Below are 21,619 nucleotides of genomic sequence, written 5' to 3'. Positions count from 1 at the left end.
ATTTGTACTACCTATCTCTCAAATAACATGTTATTTTCCTTCAAAAATACAATTAGCCTTTAAACCAAATACTTAACATACATTTATCTGTGTGTAATTTGTGTAAGCCATACTTAGATTTGTATTCATGCATACAATCTCAGGCAACTTGCTATATCAAACTGTATATATATATATATATATATATATATATATATATATATATATATATATATATATATATATATATATATATTCTTAGGTTTACATGCTGGAACTTAGGAAGTAAGATTTGCACCTGCAAAGACTAAAATGAGCTACTTTCTTGGCATCTTTTTCTTTTATTATTTGCAGGTTGTCACAGCTTTGCATGTCATTGTATAAATTAAGGCATGAACTATTATACATTTAACATATAAAATATATATTTATATATGTAAATAAACAAAACACTGATATTACACATCTATAATACAATTTTTTTTTAATGCCTCGCTGTTGAAGCATAAAAATTGCACACTCATAGGTGGATGATTTTTGTGCTTGGAGTGGTTAATTTAAGACATTTTCTATACAGATTCCATCATAGTATCCCAGGGCCAATTCTATTTATACTGCCCCAGAAAACATAGGATACATGCAGTGGCAGTTTTATGTTAAATATCTCCCATCAGTATAAATATCGCCTTCATTATAATTACCTATGCCCTATATTTATTTCATAAAATTAGAATTATTTTTTTTATTATACTGTATGAAGCTTTGTCAAGGCAAATTTATTTGGTAGAACCCTAAATATATGCTGTATGTCACATGGAATAATGCAGCTCTCTGCTTCTGAAAGCTTGCTGAACCACACTAGATTTTTTGAGATCCCACCAACATACATTTCAGTAAATGGGAGCAAATTGCTTTGGGGATACTTAAGGTTTTGTCCCAATAAAGTCCAAATACACGTACGTCCCGTAATGCCCATTAGTTCATTAAGTATATTTCATTTTAGTGCTATGCTGCTTATGAAATCTAACATGTGTGACCTGAAAAATATTTTAACAAGTTAAAAATGGAAAGTGCACAATTTAAAAGAAAAGTGTGTAATTCACAGTAGAGTCACTAGTTTGGGATGTTTAGCTGTGTGTAACTAACCACTATAGGTGATTTCTTTCACTATGACGTTTTTGTAAAATGTAACATGCAGTATTCTTTTTCTCAGGTTTATGAGCCACTAAATACATTTACAGGGTAGCAAAGCATATAAGCATAAGGGTGATTTGTTCACATAAGGTAAAAAATGGTTTAACATAGTGCACTAGTAGTAGCTATAACATATACAGAGTAGTTTTACTGCTGATAACATATGTTTCAAAAAGCTGCATGAAAGACTACAAATCCATGATATATTTTAAAGGCTTCACTGACTGAGGGCAGTTGAGAAATTTGGAAAAAAATAATACAATGGCCATTTAAAGGAAACATAAAATCTCCATTACAGTGCTGCTCTACTTCAGTGTTTTAAGACTAGTACTCCAGGCTCAGCAACCCAATCTAAAGAGCTGCCTAGGCATTGTGTTTGTAAGAAGTTGGCAAAATGAGCATAGTTTAAAGCTTCTCTAACAATTTTCTGTTAACTGCAACAAGACAGTTTTGCTCATTACAATTAACATACAAATCAGATGAATGGCAAGCTGGGGGGACAAAAAATAGACTATGTTAAACACTTTTAGATTATGTCAACTTGCATTCAATTTTAAAGTTGCAATCTAACCTCCCGTAAAGACCTTATGAACGACTAATTTTAAAATCAAATAGAAACTGCCATTTTTAAAGGGGGGCTCCGCACAAACATAACTTAAGCTTTTAAAAAGTAAACATAATTTCAAGCAACTTTGCAATATACATCAATTAAAAAATATGTAGACTTTTCATGATTTTTAATGGTTTGGAACAATTCCCTAAGCCTAGCCCCCTGCTCTCCTGCTGATCTGTCTGACTAATTTTCTGAGCTGGCTGACTACTGTTACTTTGTATCAGCAGACATCTGTCGTCAGCTTGCATCCTCCAAACCCCACAATTCCCTGCATATGTGATTTCCAAAAGAAACAGAATATTACAGTGCAATGCATTGTGGGTTATGTATTTCCTGCATGCTGTCTGTAAGCTGTGGAGAAGTTGTTACAATTAGTGATGGGCGAATTTATTCGCAAGGCGTGAATTTGCCACGATTCGCCAGCAGCGAATAAATTCGCGAAACGCCCAAGAAAATTCGCTGGGAAAATTCGCCGGTGTAAATTTTTTTTTTTCAAAAACGGACGCCCGCGACAAAAACGAGATCAGCTTTTACATTACTAGGTGGAATACTTAACAAAGAATACTTAACAAAGATTGTATGACTATAGTCTCACAAACCATTGTTGCTTTTAGGTCCTTTAAAAAGATTCTAATTTTCTGCTGGATCGAGCTTCGTTATTCCTCTGCTTTACTGTAAAATACAAGGGTTTGGTAATAGATCGATATACTGTAGTAATATTTAAAAAACAAATTGCACAGTTTTTATAGTCCTCTGGACCTTGACATTTTTCAGCACTAGTGATGTGGGGATTGACCCAAAGTCAGCGGTGACCCGCGGGTTTGGGTCGAAAATTTGGCCAACGATTATGGGTTAGGGTTGGATGCGGATCAGACTGGGGAAGTACACTACTCCACTGCTTCTGAACTTCCATGTCTTGGAACCAGAAGCGCACACAGGAGTAGTGTACAGCGCTGGAAGGGTTGGGTGTAGGTCCTATGATGACAAAATTTTGCAGGTAAAGGTTTTGTAGTTTAGCGTTGGATAAAGGTAAATGTTTTATGAGTTAGGATATGGTGGGGGTTGAGTTTTTCCTGCACGTCACTACTCCGCACCTTTTTCTACAGAGATTAATTGGATCTTGTGGTAAAAAAAAAGCTAATGTTTGTCTTTAATATAAAGAAGCCATACAAAGGGCCATTAATGTGTACTTTTTGTGATGGTATTGAGTCATTAAGAGAAGAGTAATTAATTATTTCTCTCTTAGTTTGTTTTATCTAGAAATGGCAGTTTCAGACGTGTGTAAGTTGCCATTGCTTACTGGCTGTCTATTCATAAAATCAACAGGTATATAGCCTAGAACCAGCTCCTAATGCTTCCCCACAAGCATGCCTACAGCAAATATCTTCCTATACCTACCTATATCTACACTTATTGAACACCATGTATACCATTTGTGTTTAAACTGAATAAAGAATTAAAGTGATCAGTGATCCATCAGTGATTTTTAAAACATTTTTTCCAGTTTACATGGATTTTTATTAAGTTCTAAAAAGATACATTGTGAATTGCAATGAATTATATAATTAATATGGATCAGAATAAAGCTTATCCATAGAACTGAACAGTAGCAATTATGTTTAGCTGGCCGATAAACTGAGGGGCTTGGTGTTATATATATTTGCTCAACAGCATTTATAGTATGATTAAATTACAACTGGAATACATTTTTATGGCATGTTATTTATGCTGGTAATTTACACAAATAGCCAAACATAGCAGGAAGCTGTAATATACTGATATACATGGATGAGCTACAAATTTATATATTCCTGTATTTTCGAATGTAGGTGCTTATTGGCAATGGGACATCATCAGTACACAAAAATGTCTGAGATAATTTGAAAGGCTTGACTACATTGCAATATTTTGAAAATCCAGCAGGGGGAGAATTATCAGCATGAGAAGTTGAACGGCTACAGTGAAATGAAAGTTAGCTCTGAAGTGCGGATTTTGCAAGCAGACGAGTAATCTTACTGTAGTTTTGGATCTTTGATCATATTTTGGCACTTGCTATAATGAAAAAAATACAGGCTTAAAATACACAGAACACAAAATGATACAGTACTTTACATTTCATTAGGCAATAGCAGTATTCCATAGTGGTGTAATATACATTTTAGGGACCTCTGCACTAGGCATTTTGATTAATCTGAGCATCTTCTTAGAATATTCTATGATAAAAACAGATTATAAAAAAAAAATCTAAGCAACCATGCAGAAATGTCTCATTTAGAAACTCACAAAGGGAAGCGAGTTTTCATCATTTATTTTGTGATTTGGAAGCATCACACCGCACCGCAGTTTGGATTAAAATCTAAAGCCACTTATGCTTTTGACTTTGTATGTAAACAGAATATTTGATTACTTTTTTTTAACAAACATCAGAAAGAAAGAACGTATCTAACATTGCAGGGAAGATGAAAAGCATGACATCTTTTACAGAGATTTACCATTTTGTTTTTATATGTTATCAGTTGTTATTTTGCACCTCTTTTTCTGTTTTTGAGATTTAAGTTTGCTGTAAAACACAATTATGACAATTCATGACAACAATAAATTATTCAATTCTAAAAGCTCAATGTTAAAATGGAAAGCCAATAGCACTTAGTGAGAGAGAGTACAAATTGCAAAAGATAAAGAGGTTCTTCATTTAATCTGTATGGAGATATTTCTATATAGTGTATCCAGGGGCATTTGAGGCATTAAAGCCGCTTGATGCAATGTTTGCAATGCTACCCTGCCCCTCACGGGGGGTGCATCGCTGGCTCAGAGGGTGAAATTGCGCTTTCTGAGCCATATTTCCAGTTAAATAACCGGAAATTTGGTTTTTAAAGTTACTGCAAGCAGCTACTTGCCACCCCTGGTAACTTATGGGGAACTGCTGCCTGGCTCGAACACCCCTGAGTATGGTTTTAGAATAATACTGATAAAACAGAATCAAAAGCTGCAGAATAGAAAATGCAGAATGCATATATATATATATATATATATATATATATATATATATATATATATATATATATATATATATATATATATATATATATATAAAGCTATGTACAACATGTCTTATGGTCTACAATACTTCAGCTATCCCGTCAAGGAATCTTTACAGTTCTTACAGTACTAAATGGATTTTAACATAAGTTGTGGCCCAAAGCAGCTCTTTAATGGGACAGCAAACTGTACTCAATTTATCATCCTCAAAGTGGAAAAGCAGGCAGGCAGATAGATCACACATTTTTGTATGATCTATGACATAAAGGTGAAACATTTATCGGCTAGCTGAGATGATAATTACAGCAAGCTTTCAGTATATCTCAGTTCCTTTTTCAAAACAACCACATCTATACTCCCAATAGAATGCAGGGCGCCTTAATTATAGTATCTAGTATCTGGCTAATACTTCATACTATGCAATAATCCTTCAGTATTGCACTACTTCAGTTATAATGTAATTGATGGTGCTATCTTTTGGAAAGAAATCCTCTCGCTGCTTTCAACAGGTAATTATGCAATATGACTCGTAATACACACAACAGACATCATATAGAATAAGAGTAAACTAAATGTACAGGGTCTGAGTGGCCCTTTGGGGCATCGGCAAAAAACCTGGTGGGCCCCGCGCCCCCAGACCCCTTCCCACTATCCATTACTCTCCATTACCTTTCTCCGATTGTGGCCGCATGAGAAAATGTAAATGCGGGGGAAGAAGAGTTGCAGCGACTCGAGTAGGACTCCAGGACAAATACCTTATAGGTGGGCCCCAAAGAAACTTACCATCACCCGGTGAACTTGGGTATAATAAAGCAAGCAATAAAGTAAGCAACCTACTGAACTCATTTTGTGCTCATTGCTGGAAAACAACAAGCAGAAATTCACAACCTCTATATGAGATGCCACAAAAAAAACAACTGTCTTCAATACATTTATACTGTACAGTATATAACAGCTTTTTATATAAAGATTCCTTACAAACATTTACTACAATAAATAGTAGCGTTTATGAATGTAATAGAAAATTTAGCACTTTTTTGTACTTTTAGCCTTTAGAAGTAGTCAATTTTCATATATGGTAAAGAACAGAAGGAAGAACAGGTTTATTGACTCAAAATGAGATGATAAAGACGACCAATGAGGAAGGAAGGAATGAGAGCCCTGCGTGAGATCAGGGTGTACTCTTCACCTTTGTGGAGAGAAAAATTGTCCCCCATCTGAAAGTAAAGGGGGCAAAGGAGGAAGGTAAATAAAATGATAAAAATAAAAAATGATCTTAAAGGGATACTGTCATGGGAAAAAATTTTTTTTTCCAAAATGAATCAGTTAATAGTGCTGCTCCAGCAGAATTTTGCACTGAAATCCATTTCTCAAAAAAGCAAACAGATTTTTTTTTTATATTAAATTTTGAAATCTGACATGGGGCTAGACATATTGTCAATTTCCCAGCTGCCCCAAGTCATGTGACCTGTGCTCTGATAAACTTCAATCACTCTTTACTACTGTACTGCAAGTTAGAGTGATATCACCCCCCTCCCTTTTTCCCCCCCAGCAGCCAAACAAAAGAACAATGGGAAGGTAACCAGAGAGCAGCTCCCTAACACAAGATAACAGCTCCCTGTTAGGTCTAAGAACAACACTCAATAGTAAAAACCCATGTCCCACTGAGACACATTCAGTTACATTGAAAAGGAAAAACAGCAGCCTGCCAAAAAGCATTTCTCTCCTAAAGTGCAGGCACAAGTCAAATGACTGGGGGAAGCTGGGAAATTGACAAAATGTCTAGCCCCATGTCAGATTTCAAAATTGAATATAAAAAAATCTGTTTGCTCTTTTGAGAAATGGATTTCAGTGCACAATTCTGCTGGAGCAGCACTATTAACTGATGCGTTTTGAAAAAAAACATGTTTTCCGATGACAGGATCCCTTTAAAAGCTTACTAAGAATAGGTAATTCTGTAACATGCTAAATGTAATTGAAGGATGGACTTCTCCTTCAAGGATCTGTGTAAGTATTAATTCTTACCTGATGCCATATAGAAAAAATGCCAGATAGAAAAGCCAGTCAGCAAGACTAACAAGGTAGGGCAGGCTATGAAATTTCGAGCTGCTGCTGTGACATACTGAAAAGCAGCTATTTTTAACCAATGGTCAAAATTCAGCCCCTAAGATATTTTAGGTGGGTATATATTGTAATCTACTCTGTTCACTCCCACAGAGGTACTGTGGGAGGGAGAGTTGTTGCTTTCCTGCCAACTTTTTTGTATCACTGAGATTTAAACACATATTTTAAAACTGAAGGCCAACTAACAAGGGCTGAATTAGTTGCAATTAATTGGAAGGCTCCTATGCAAAATAAAATCCCATGTTTCCATAAAGAGGCCTCTGCTTTGTATTGTAAGTTCTTGTGTGTGGGTCCCTTTGATCTTATTTTTTTTTACTCTGTAACCCTTAAAATTATAAAATTTTTGTAAGACCCCTCTTCGATATAATTTAATGTAAAATGCTGTGCAACTTGCTGGCACTAAATAAATGATTAATGATCATAAATTAACTCAAGACACAAGCCCTTCTACCTAGTGCTGTCAAAGGACCCAATGCCTGGGCCATGTAGATTCCATTAACTGTAACAGTAATTAGCAAACATCAGTCATCAATGAGTTCACCCAAAAGGCCCTTGTCGTGCATACTGAAGATTTTCTCCCTTCTGAACTGGGGCGCTGTATTTAGACAATACATGCAAAGCTTTGGGAATACGGTGTGTTCAGTTTGGGGTCCAATTAAATAAACAATAATTAACCCATTGTATCAAAAGAGTTTTATGTGTCTAAATATCTAGGGAAAAAATAATAGCACACTATTCTGTGCAGAAAACCACTTTTGAGCTTATAGATACTAGTGGACCTTTAAGAAAACATCACAAAAAGTTTAGATTTAACAGTGACCCTTTGAAAAATGGTAGAATGCTTTTTTAAAGCCAAGCAATACCTTATGGACCATGTGTCTCTTGGTTATGAGAGTAGTATGTATTACAGTAAGTAATGAGATCCAGAAATGTTCAGTTAAATTGCCACTACACTCTTTACTGATGTGTACTCAAAACATATCTCTATACTGGTTTTGTCAATGTTAAACCTGTAGAATCCATTTTTGGTTATTTCCGTCTGTCATATACTCTATCATGGAGGTGGGGCCAATTAAAGAAAGTGGGTAGGTTGTCTGTTGGGGTTTTGGATGTGGGTATAGATGAGGGTTGACAGGTCTGCAGGTTTGTGGTTTGTGTCTTATTTACAGCAAGTTTTTCCTCCTTTACATTATTTTTTTAAATATTTGATTAAACATTTTTACATTTCTAAAATTTCTTACATTTTCTAGTTTGTGACAAAGCGCTTCCTGTTAAATGGTGGTCAGTGTGTTGTGGATCCAGTTGGGTATAAGGCAATTGCGGGTCTGGTCGTGTAGCAGTACAGGCAGTTAAAATGTGGGTTGCAGGTCTGGATGCAGGTGGAAGTTACATATTGGTTCTGGTTTTTAAAAATTTGACCTGTTCAAATTAAAAAATTAAGTTACAGAGGTGCTCTGGTAAATACTCATCCATAAGGCACCCAAGAAATTCTATAAACATTTAACAGATCAGCCAAGGGTTGAACATGTCTTATGAGTATCTTGTAGTAGAGACCAATCTTTCTCAAGTAAAGGGTCTAAAACAGCTATGAAAAATACTATAATGTTGCTATAAACCCAGGAAAATGCCATGCTTATTTCTTTGGAAACATTAGCTGATCTTCACGTCACAACAGTACTGAAGCAAATAAGACTTTATTATTTAATAGCATTGCTCCTATACTAAAATCTGAGGAAGGCTATCTTTACACACCTCTAAGGCTTTTATTAAATGTACTGTATAAAAAAGGCATTGCGTATTAGTACAGTAAAACATTGTAAATAAATAAACATTTCCTTTTATTTCTGAGCCAAGTCCTGCAGACATTTAGTTAACTTTGATAAAATTTAAGTAACGTTTCATAGGAACACAATAAAATGCAAATAAAAACAATGAAACTTGACCAGATGGTTTCAGATTATCAGTGCACAGACACTGATTGTATATTTTTAAAGCTCCATAAATTGCATTTGTACCTTTAAATTAGGTTATTATTATTTATTTCAAAGATGAGGCCAAACAAGGACTTTCACAACACCTCTCAGGAGATCTGTAGATAGTTTATGCGTTGCAATAAACTCTTTGGTTGGCAAGCGAAAATCTACATTTCTGCTCCAATTGTTCCATTTTTCCATTAACATAATCCTGGAACCTGAGAATAAACTATTTATCATATTGGCTCACTAAACAAATTCATCAGTCAGAACTGGTACCTGGAAAGGCTTTCTTTGTAAATTAATTGCTGTTAGAGTCACCTCTAAAACCATGATTACTTTTTGGCCTCACATAGCTAGCTCAGCATTTCTATGCAAATTTGTGTTGATGTTATTCACAAGAGCCACAGACAGGCAATTAAAACATTTTCTGCATCTAACAAATCCTGGGGTGGACCACTATTATAAACAAATTATAAACAACTACAACTTAGTTGCCAGGAGTTTTAAAGAAGCATTTGTTACTGAAATCAGTTGTTCTTAGAGGGTAGAAATAAAACTTGAGGTTGCAATTAAGTACAATTAAAGATGTGACTTAAGTTCAAAAATGACAAATTAATGTGTAGAGGTTAGACTACACTGTTCAAAGCACTATAGTTCCTTTTTTATCATTAGTTCAATTTACAGAACATCCATTTTGAATATTCTAGAATCTATATCATCCATTCTGAGCTAGAGCGCTGTGCATAAACTCTGTATTTTTGCTTCTCTGATGATGCATGGACCACATGACATGACCACACATCGTTGCCAAAGATTAAAGAGAGCATCATTTGGTTACTCTATGGGCATGGTATATCAGGTAGGCCCTTCATTCTCCTGTAAACTGGACAAAGACTGAAACTGTTCCGACTTCCTGGTTCTTACCAGCTAGTTAATACAACTTACAGTTTAATTGAGAAGCCCCTTATTTATTGAGCTGCTCCTTATCTCAAGGTGTAATAAAGGCCTCATTTGAGGGAAGGGAGGGTTTCAGTTTTTGTCCTGTTTAGCACAAATAATAAAAACATAGATATTTCTTTATTAAAACAAAAGACAAATACTTATTCATTGAATTGATGTTGAAAAACTGTGTATACTGCTTCTTTGACATAATGTGCTGTGTACATTTTAATCTTTCACTTTGTCTACAGTGTGCACATTTATTTTCTTGCCATGAAAGTCAAGTTCCTACCTTTTCAGGACTACATCTGGTATATTATATCAGTAAACACTGCTTGTGTTATTCCGTGTTGAGTTGCACTGTCTGCACCTGTATTGACCAAGATTGATCCCTAAGTGCTTTGTGGCAGAGTTCACTTCCAGTGCCATGCTTCAGTTCTGCTGTTGTCTTGCCCTTTATGCCCCAGTGGTTAATACTTTTTGCTGACTTTTCATCTTCCCTTCTGGCATCTTTCCATGTTGCACCCCATTTCCTCTTTTCCCTCATACTTACATCTATCACACTGCACCTTTATATCTTTGTTCTCTCCTTCCACCTTACCCTCTGGAAATCTCCCCTTTATCTTTCCGCCATATCTCTGTCTGTCAGGCATCCTCTCCTTTCTATTTCCCCTTTAAAGTCTGCCATACTATCAGTTTTCTCTTTTCTATTTTTTTCTATGCCACCTTGTATTTCTTTCCACTGTCATTTTGTTTCACATATTACAAATGACAATTTTCTCTCTCTTGTTGTACCTTTCAGTAGCCATACCTCAATTCTGTAATTGTGTTTTTTGCTAAACCCATTTTCTCCATTACTCTCTGTGTCTTCCTCTACAGTTGCACTTTCAACTACTTTACTAGTTTTTCTTTGCATTATACAGTATTCTCAATCACAAGGCATCAGTCAGTTATATTGATTTATATTTGGTCAGGCCTTATGACCTTTAACTTCCAGAAATCAAGACATTTCATGTCACAAAATTAAGGGGCAGATTTATTACACTTGGAGCTGTCTAATCCTAAACTGATCATCATTATTAAATCCTACCTTTCAAAGAAATGTTGAAGGAATTGACAAATTTATCAAAGCAAATAAAAATGTAACTGCTCAGTACTGAATCGACAGCTCAGGCAGTTGAATTCAGTTTTTCCTATGAATGCCTGCCAAATAGTGATGGGCGAATTTGTCCCGATTTTTGTCCCGAAGTTGACGCCGGCGCCCAATGGGCATCTGTTAAACATTGGCATCGGCGTCGACAAAACTTTGACGCCGACGTCGGAACCGTCGGCAGTGTCAAAATGTTTTCGATGCTGGTGAATTTTCACCAGCGAATTTTCACAGCAGATCCACAATTTTATTTGCAAACTCGCGCCTGGCGAATAAATTCGCCCATCACTACTGCTAAAGTCTAACACACTATTACTTCAGAAACTGGCAGAAAAAGAACAACTATTTGTTAGATTTTAAGAACAATGAAAGCTATGATATATATTGGGCACTCACAGTGAATTCAATCACTAAATTTGTTTTCCAACCAAAATTTCAGATTTGTTAAAGCATCACCACACCCACTATCTTACATATACGTCCTAAGTGACAATAGTGCAGACTAAGGGGCATATTTATTATGCTGTGTAAAATGGAATTCACGAAAGTCACTCTAGATGTGTGGTGTATTATCCCGCAATTTTAATGAGCATAATAATTATGCCTCTTAGATTTGCTCATGTATGGAATACAAATTTTTCATGAGTAAGTGTGCATGAGGGATGTCTGGAAAGTGCATGTAAGATGATGCCATGGTGCTACTTAAAAAATTCCAATGAAATTTATTGGGGTGTGCCTAATAAATTGGTCACCAGTGAATTCAGCTTTCCTTGTCCTTTAATATGGGTAATTTTTTGCATTACTGTAATAATGCAATATGATACTATAGTAATATGGACAATAATATTTAAACATAAAGCACTCATTCTAAAGAACCAGGAATTGTATATCAACACCGTAAATAATTTTTTAAAATAAAAATGTTATAGTTTGATATGTTATGCGCTTATTTTTCTCTGTTCTACTTTAGTTGCTGCCAAGGTCAGGGAGCATGCTCAGTAATGGCTGAAGCTGCTGCTAAGAAATGTATAACTACAGAAAAAGGAATGTATAAGATTTGCAATCGTTTTGAGAGTCCTGCATTACCGAGTGCTTCTTTTAGTATAAAATAAAATAAAAAAAAGCAATTAAAAAAACTCATTACTGCTGTAATATTTGAAAGCAATATGTTTTATGTGAATTTCATCTTAATTAGCTGTTTTATTTTGGCAATCCTTATAACGCAGCTGTGTAAGGCCAGATATCGCTGAACCTATCTGTACAACAAGAAATGACTGGACATACACTATACCTGATAACTGTATTTAGTTACCAAGTTTTCTGATTCACACTAGAGACTTTTCTTGCAGCAGGAAAAAATCAAAAGGTCAGAGCATCTGTAGTATGTATAAAAAGATTTGTACTAATTGCTACTGAACTGCAGCATTTCATTATAGTTGTAAACAGTGTTGCTTCAAAAGAGAAATCATATGTATTTTCATTACTGAATTGATAATTACATTTTAATTCTAAACACACAAGAACACAACAACAATGAGCAATCTTTTTGTACATTATCCATGTCAAAGCTCCATGCAAATGGTCATTACTAGGTCACAGGTTAAAATGGTATTGGATTCTAATGGGGATCATCCAGAAACTGGGATTTATTTATTAACTGATAGGGCAGGAACACTATTCTTTAAAACCCAAATCAGGTTGTGCGACAGTCCTCAAATTGTTCTCAATTAGAAGACAAGGAATAGAGACATTTAATTTAATAAAGTGAAAAAGTTAGACAAAGCTTAGAGGTTTCAGGCATATGAAACATTTTCTTTAAATTGAATCATAAGAAATTTTCATATTAGCACCCACAATGTTTTTAATACTGAATATAGAAGTCTTAATCACTCAAAATGTAAATGAAAAAACATTTTTCTCTGGGATAAGTGAATAGAAAAGGTTTGACAATATATCAGTAACACTGCTCCTTAATATTTTTATTTAATATAAAAACATTAAATATGTAGATGGTCCAAATGGTGTCAACATTACTATTATTATGTTTTTATAAAATGCTAGCATATTCAGCAACACTGTACAATAGAAGCACTGTACAGCATACACAAAATACATAGAAATACTTATTGATACATTAGGCAAAGAGGGCCCTCCTTAACTGAGATTACAATTTTAAAGGAGAAAGGATATGATGCACAAGGAGTAGGGATAAGCAAGATAAGAAGCCAGCCAAATGAGATATGTGCCAATGAGCCACTGCACTAAGCAGATGGCAGTAGCATATTATTTATACAAGGAGCACTATACTAAATGAGGGTTCATTTTTCTAAAAAGTGTTTGAAGAGATCATTTAAAGGCAGAGGGATTCAGTCTGCTAAAACATGGGAGGAAATTTGAAAGATGGGGCTCAGTTCTAGCAAAGTTGTGAATGTATGTATATGATGAGAAGTAGATCGCTAGAAGAGCATAATGAGTGATTTGGTGAGTACCTGGAGATAAGTTCAGACATGTCAGAAGTTTGAATTTTTTATCCTGAAAGTAGTGAAAGACCATTTAGGATTGTCATGACGGGTGAAGAGCAGTTGATGAGGTTTATGAGCCTGGCCACTGCATTTATTATAGACTGGAATGTTGACAACTTTCTTTTGGTTGAGAAGGTCAATCCATAAAAGTCTGTGTTGCAGCTTTGTCGTGGTTGGAGAAATGATATTGTATATGTTACTATTTTTTCTACATTTCTGTATGTGTAGGACTATAAAGTAATTGTATACAATGGCAACATCTACAACAAGAGGCCTGTTATAATATAGAGATATTCTGAGGATTTTATAAGATAAGAGGTCAGTTCAATGCAATTTACAATGGTTTCTGTGTTTGATTATCTGGATGAAATGCAAATTTCATTTTGTTTCCCTTGTGAGATTTTTTTCCCAACAAAATATAAAAGTAAATAGTTGTAGCTGCTGTGCCTCCCAACAATGTTTATAGAAGATGTTTTATGTATTTAATGTTTATAGTAGCTATTCTGGTCATTGACGAGTGGGGTAACTACTGAGATGGCAGATCCCATGGCTCTGGGAGGGGGGCTTGGGGTACAGCGGGGGTCTGTGATTTTGCTCTACTGATTTTCCTATAGCAATACAATACACATCTAAATCTATTAGTAATAATTTAGTCACCATATGGATTTTATGTTTATGAGAGGATAGTTAACTAGTTGGTACTGACAACATAGATTTCCACATGTATGAATGGGTTCTAAGTAATAATTTATTTTGCTCACAAATTGGAGAATGGTAGCCACATGGTTTCACACTGTATAAGGATAAACTCTATGGGGTTGATTGCTAGAACAACTGAGTATACTGTACCATACTCTGTGATCATTGATTGAAATATAGCAATCACTTAAAGGTCCAAGCTATTATCTAGTCTTAACAACTATATTCTATTCAACCATAGGATTGGGCATGTCTTTATAATATAACGGTATATATTGGTTAACCAAAAGCATCGTTTCTTGATAAATGCTTAGAGCAAAGACATAGCAAGCCTGGGGTTTTTGGTCTACTTACAGTATGTTAATTATAAATAACTTTTGTTTTTGTTAGATACCTATGGGTATAAAGATACTGGCAGTAGAATAAAATGTGTTAGAGGCATTTTTGTTGTTAATTTCTTTAAAAATGACTACTGTCTCCTATCCACACCAAAACAAACTGGTCTCAGTTGGTTTGCAAGTAAATGTATTTGCTATTTTTTCCACAATTAACTTCAAATGTTTTGTGTGGGGTAGTCAGAGTTTTTGTCCATATGTGTTTCATTATTATGTTGCTCCATTGAAAATTAGTCGGTATTGTGTATTCGGTGTAAAATCATCAATGAGGGTTTGAGATTTAATATTCATAAACCCAGATATACATTGGCCCTGTAGCTTTTTGTGTAAGGAGCTTGGGTTAGTAGTACTATGTTCATAACGCTCCTAGTTCTGGATCTGTTTTCACCTTTTCCTCTGTTGGCTGCAGATTATTTTGTTGCTCAAGGCCCCCTGGTGGGTCCATTAAAAATGTATTTCCTTGGTGTCTTTGAGATGTTTTCAACAATTTCTCAGACATCTCTTGTGTGTATATCATTCGGTATTGTAGGATATGCCTGGTCTTCATTTGCAGGTGAAGAACTAACTTTCACTACCTATTTTCAATTTTATATTTTTATAGAATTTACTTAAATTGATAAATTGTGGATACTGGCCATTTAATAAGACATGTGCCAGTCTTGGTACTGCTTTTTTATTTAGTAATCATTAAGTAATATATTTTAGAGATTCCACTCTTTTAAATCTGGATAATGGATCTTTCCATTATTTGGATCTTCATAGCAAATCATATTAAATAAGTCCAATATCCTGTTTCTACTTCTGAAAAGGAATAATTATATATTTTTCGATCAAGTACAAGACACTGTTTTATTATTACAGAGACAAAAGAAATCATTTTAGATCATTTGGATAAAATGGAGTCTATGAGAGACGGTATTTCCATAATTTGTAGTTTTTTGTATAACGGATTATACTAAAAAGAGGCACGTTCTTATAGTATGGATATTGTGTATTATGGACAGAGCTTAATTGCTTGTGAATAGACGAGTTACAGAGACAAATGAGACAACTTGCAAGGTTCAGAGTTAAAAATATCCAAGGACTACACTGGGAATGACACCAAAGTAATTGGAGGATCTTTTTTTTATTCATGGTTTTAGAGGTTTTTGGGTGTTTTTGACTCTAGCTTTTGTGCGAAAAAAAGTACAAAAAAGTAATAGTTATTGTGTGACAAGTCAAAAAAATTGCAGTTTCCGCAATTTTTTTGTGACTTCCCATTTGCGCTTTATCAGTTCAGATTTTTAATAAATTTCATGACTTTCTTGGTTTTATAGAAAGTGCGTTTAGTCATGGTCCCACTAAAATGAGAATGTTGATAAACTGGCCTCCACACTTGTCCAGGTGCACTAACCCAATGAGATGTTTACTTCTAAACAGGCAACCAGCAAATGCTATTTGTTGGTTGGTTGCTATGGGTTACTGTTTCTGGGCAAACTTAGCGTCTTTTATCACACAGCACCCTTTGAGGGAAACGTGATGAACATTGAAAAGATAAAAAAATAAGAACAGAAGTTAACATTTTGCAATGTAATATTCTACATTAGTTATGCTATTGATAAGCAAATTTTAATTGTGCATTGCATGCTTTTAAGGTATGCCTGGAGGTGGTTTAATCTTCTAGAGCAAACATAACTTTTTCAGTAAGTAGTTTTATTACATACACTGCTCACAGGAGTAAACTATAAACTTCACAATCTTTATTCCACTGTTGAAATGGTCACTAAACACAGTTCTGGTTTGCAAAAGCTAGATTAAATTCGTGCAAAGAAACATTTCTTCACGCAGAGGCATACACTCCCCATGTGTACTTTGTAGTTTGCCTTGTCGCACAGTGTATGCAATAAGATTCATTTAACATAGCGAAAATACTGGAAAATATGATCAACATATCCAGACTCCATAATTCCATATATCAACTCACTTAATAATTAAGATGAAGGCATTAAAAATGATCTGTTAAAAAATTATTTTTATTTTAAGCAGAAGGAAGAATGCAGTTAATGTTCTCTTATTTACTCCTCAAACCTCTCGAAGTTTTATTTGAATCATATTTTTTTCCTGCACTGAGGAAAAATGTTTTGATCTATAGCCTTTAAGGTTATTAACTGTTTTAAATCTAGAATAAAGCAGTTTGTTTGCTGACCTTCTGACACTGATTGGACTTGAATTCAAAAGATATTGTAGATGATGAGGAAATGAGGAGTTTGTCTGTAAATCTTTAGCAGCTTATCTAAATGTTTAGACATGATGATGAATTGTGGGGGAAATTGGCATCCTAAAATAATCTTTTACCACACACACAGGAAATTGTTCTCCTTTTGGACAGTCCGAGAGTAAAACACTAATGAATTTGTGTAAGTTTTATCTAATCATTTGTTTATATTTTTGTGGGAGAGAGGAATTAATCTAATCTAATTATGGGTATGTTATGCATACACTAAGCAGAGGCCTCATCTTATGACCATAAATCACCCATCAGGAGATTCAAAAAACAGATCATCTGGTCCTTATCACCAGTTTGGTGCATACAGTGCACGCTCAAGATACATTTTTTTCAAATTTCATGGAAAAAAATTTAAATAGTTACCTTGAAGCAAACATTTATCCAGTTTAGTTTTATTAGCTACTAGCAAAAAGAAAGTGAACGCAGTGAAACTACTCTGTTTTTAGGTTATACTAACCTAGAGGTGTCTAGTTCCTTTACTTGCATGTCTTTCACATGAAGTTCATTTGTATGTAAATAGCCTAATTGGTAAAGGAAATCAAGGAAAGCATTAAGGCAAGGGTTGAACCAGGGGATGCCTTGAGCTATACAATCTGCATTCATAAATTAAAAAATTATTTTAAGTGCATTTCATTGCAGTGAACATACACATTCTTGCTTTCTTATCTTTGTTTTTCTCTTACAACTCAGCAATAAAGGGATCTAAATGAGGCATATAATGAATGCTAGAGATAAGTTATGGCATTTCTAGAAAACTTTAGAATAGGGCTTCCAGAGCAAGCACAGTGGACCTGGTTAGGCAGGCCATAGGGAGCAAATGGGTTAAGATCCTGTTAGGTGAGAAAGGGGGAGGGCTTAACAGGCAAGGTGACATCGCGAGCCATCGGTCTGTGTGGATCCCACCCACCCTGGTATGGGTTGTGTCACAGTCTGGTAAATAGGTAAGAATGCTGCTATGGCAGCAGGGTAGGTGGGGGAATGCTTGCCAGAGTGGGAGTAATTGGGTAGTGAAATGTGGTCGGCCTCTCCGTGTAAGGGTCCCACGAGGCAAGGTTTGAGTGAGGCCACTCACTCCTACTTTCCCATCAAGGTGCAGCGCATTGGTGGCCGGCATGGTGGTGGCCTGTTCACTCGGTAGAGTAGTTTGATTAGGCAAGCATTCCCATGGGTTAATAGTATAATGTTATACTACAGTTACATGTTATTTATATTGATTTGTTTAACCCTTTGCCTGACAAGAAAGTACTGCGTACGTGCTGGCAGGCAAATGCTCAGGCTGCCAAGAACATACAGCATACATTCTTTAGCAGCCGAGCTATTCTCTCTGCGTTGGCAGCTTTTGCCACCTTTGCAGAGGGTGGGGTGGGAAGACGGCCCCCTAGGCAAGGAGGCTAGGGGGCTGTCAAGTCGGATCTGTGATGCGATCGTCGAAGATCCGACTTCAAAGTAGCAGACGCATCACATGGAGCGTCTGCTACTTCACTTACCTCCTCCTTCCCTGCAGAGCCGCCCACGCACTTCCTGCTGCGCAACAACTCTGTATACACGATGTCCAGGGCCCTCCAGCGATGCCATCGTTCCTCCTGCTCCAAAAACGGTAAGAGCACTTTTTTACACACTTACATGTACTTACATACACTTACAGTACTTTAATACACTTGCACACACATTTTAGTAAAGATTGGTATTTTTTTATTTTAGCACACTTGCTCCCTTTTGCACACTTATTTACATGTATTTACACACTTTTTTTTTTTACTTATTCATTGTACCATTATATATTTTTTTTTTTTGCCTAAACCCCAAAGTAAATGTGTTGATTTTGCAACACCTGAAATGAAAGACCATATGGGGGGTCTTCATTTTGGGGCCCCTATATGCCACATGCTTAGGTAAACCTATACATATTGGGCATCAAACTGTTTAGGGGACCCCAGGCTTTCATTGATATAGTATGTGGGAAATACGATGCTGCAGGGTGAAAGTTTTGAGGTGATTTTTGAAAATGTCACCAAAATTGCCAAATGTGGGAAAGGTTTGCGGCTTTGTGCTTTAGAGTAGAAAGACATTCACACCCAATTTGGATTCAGGGGAATGTGTAGTTTCATACTATTTAGGCATACATAGATATATTTACCCATTTTTGATTTACCAGAATCTGCTCTTTCTAATATTGCATAGTTTTCTAGGGTAAACTTTCTTTAAGTGGAGTGTTTGGCCTTGAAATCAAAAGTATGCCGTTTTGTGGAGCGGAAATTTGGTAGTGTACTGCCTGGAGATTTTGATCTATATACATGAGAAATCTCCCTAAAACGATATATATTTGGTGTTGGTGCATTCAGGAGAAATAGAACTTTCCAAATTGGCTGTGTTCTTGTACATAAAATAAATTATGTTTCTGAAACATGATTTTTTTCATTTTAGAAGCCTATATCTTGTTACAGAAGTGAAAATGCTAGTATATTATGAATTTATCTAAATAAATATAGTGTTAATAACAAACCTTTCAAAAGTTAAACCCAATTAAAAGATCAATATTTCATTATAGTATTATTACATGCAACATTAAAAACGTGTCCTTGTAAATCCCACTACTCTATCATTTCATTATCAATAAACAAATTAAAATCATGGGACATCCAACCATTCTTTATGGTATGTTTGTTTTAGGGATGCACCGAATCCAGGATTCTGCCTTTTTAAGCAGGATTTGCATTTGGCCGAATCCTTTTGCCTGGCTGAACTGAATCCGAATCCTAATTTGCATATGTAAATTAGGGGCAGGGAGGGAAATCACGTGACTTTTTGTCACAAAACAAGTAAGTTAAAAATGTTTTCCCCTTCCCACCCCTAATTTGAATATGCAAATTAGGTTTCGGATTCGGTTCGGTATTCGGCCGAATCTTTCGCAAAGGATTCGAGGGTTCGGCCGAATCCAAAAAAGTGGATTTGGTGCATTCCTAGTTTGTTTACACTTTTTCAGTTTACAGTTAGTAAGCCAACCCCATATATATTTCACCCCCAATCCAATTTCTTATTCTGCAATAGTCAGAAAGGAAACACCCTAGGAATGGCTAATGAAGCATGTGTCAGTTATTAATATCATTGATCTCATTTTATTCCAGCATGTGTCAGTGATGCAAAATGCCCAACTGGTAAATTGCATGATAAAGTTGATAGAAAAAATAGGTTGTTGAGTTGAACTGATCCATTAATATCTCAAACATCTACTGTATTTATAACACCGAATTATTAAACATTCACTAAAGTTTGGGTTCATTTTAAAAGCCATTGTATTCCATTGTATATTTCTGGGCACTATTTCTACCTAGACTACATCCAAAATAGAATTTACCCATACGGACAGATGAATTTGCCCAGACAATCCCAGATTGCAGATCCTAAAAGGCAAAGGGGTTTTTGGGTATGGTGTTGGGTAGATTGGATTGTTTCTAGGGGGTAGCTGTGCATAGTGGTTGGAGTGGGGTATTGTCTAAATATTAGCATACTTATTTCCTGGATTTCTTAAACTACTCTACTATGGTACAGGAAAATGCTGGTATCTGGTACATGTTTATCTACTCAGTTAGATTTCATATACACCAGAAATAGGGCGGAATAAAGCATAATATATGGCACATAGGATCAGGGCCATTTTAATAAACTGGCAAAATGGGCATTTAAACCACCACTTGGGGCCCACCATTAGACCTTTCTTCTCATATAACATTTTTACTGGAGCACCCCAAATTTTAATAAGCTGCAACAAATGTTTTTTTTTTTTTTAAATAAAAAGCCAGTATTTTTGATTATAGTTTATCTATTTCCATGACAGTCGCACCAGGACCACTTTGTGTGTATATAAGCAAGCACATACTTTGCTGCCTCATTATAGTCAAGACCTCCAGCTTGATGGTAGTCTTATTACAAATGTCTTCAGGAAGCTGTGGTACTGTACCTTTAAAGTGGCCCTGCATTTTTTCTTTCTCTTTCCAATGGCTGTAATAATTTTCTTGAAAAACCCCAATAAAAAACATTGAAACATAAAGTGGCCCTGCATAAGATAGAAATGCATGGTGCATTTTAGTAATGTAACAGAGCAATGACAATATCAGGCAACCTCAAGCTGCTCATATCAAAACCAGATACAGTGTTTGTCTGGTTCATCAAACAACTGTATTGTGCGCAGATTGCTTATATATGTGGACATATCTTCACAATGAATTACAGGGGCTTGTACTGACCACAGCTTTATGATCCATTTTAATATGACTTCCTCATGAGGAATTCCTCTTCTACATTTTGGGGACTAGCGACTGTGCAATAGAATAAAAAATTGTCATCCAATCTTGTTTTTCCTCCATTCTGTTACCACATTTAACCATAATCTTCAAGCCCTGTCATTTTGGATGGAAAAAAACCCCGAAAAAATTGAGCAACGATCTGAATCGTACAATTTTTTGGGAGTTTTTCCTGAATGGTTTGATTTTTTTTGAGCGTATTCCCGAAAAGCTCAAATTTTTCCGATTTTTGCCCGAAAAGGCTGAAATAGTAAAATTTTCAGGCTAATTCCAGCGCAGAGCACAGACAATTCCAAGTAGAATATGGACTTCTCCCACTGACTTATATACAACCTAAGTAGGTCTGAGATGCCAGATTTTTGGATTCAAACTTTTTTCAATCTTCAGGATATAATAAATCTTGAATCTCGGATTTTATAGTA

The 21,619-nt window shown here is 35.5% G+C and overlaps 1 long non-coding RNA gene across 1 annotated transcript in view; it reads left to right on the top strand.

Annotated features, from left to right (window-relative positions):
* Window positions 1-21,619, top strand: part of LOC108706746 — a 136,625-nt gene that overhangs the window by 20,979 nt on the left and 94,027 nt on the right. The window lies entirely within an intron of this gene.

Source organism: Xenopus laevis, chromosome 1S (genome assembly GCF_017654675.1).
Source record: "Xenopus laevis strain J_2021 chromosome 1S, Xenopus_laevis_v10.1, whole genome shotgun sequence".
Taxonomy (NCBI): domain Eukaryota; kingdom Metazoa; phylum Chordata; class Amphibia; order Anura; family Pipidae; genus Xenopus; species Xenopus laevis.
This window is presented reverse-complemented; position numbering and strand designations above follow the sequence as displayed.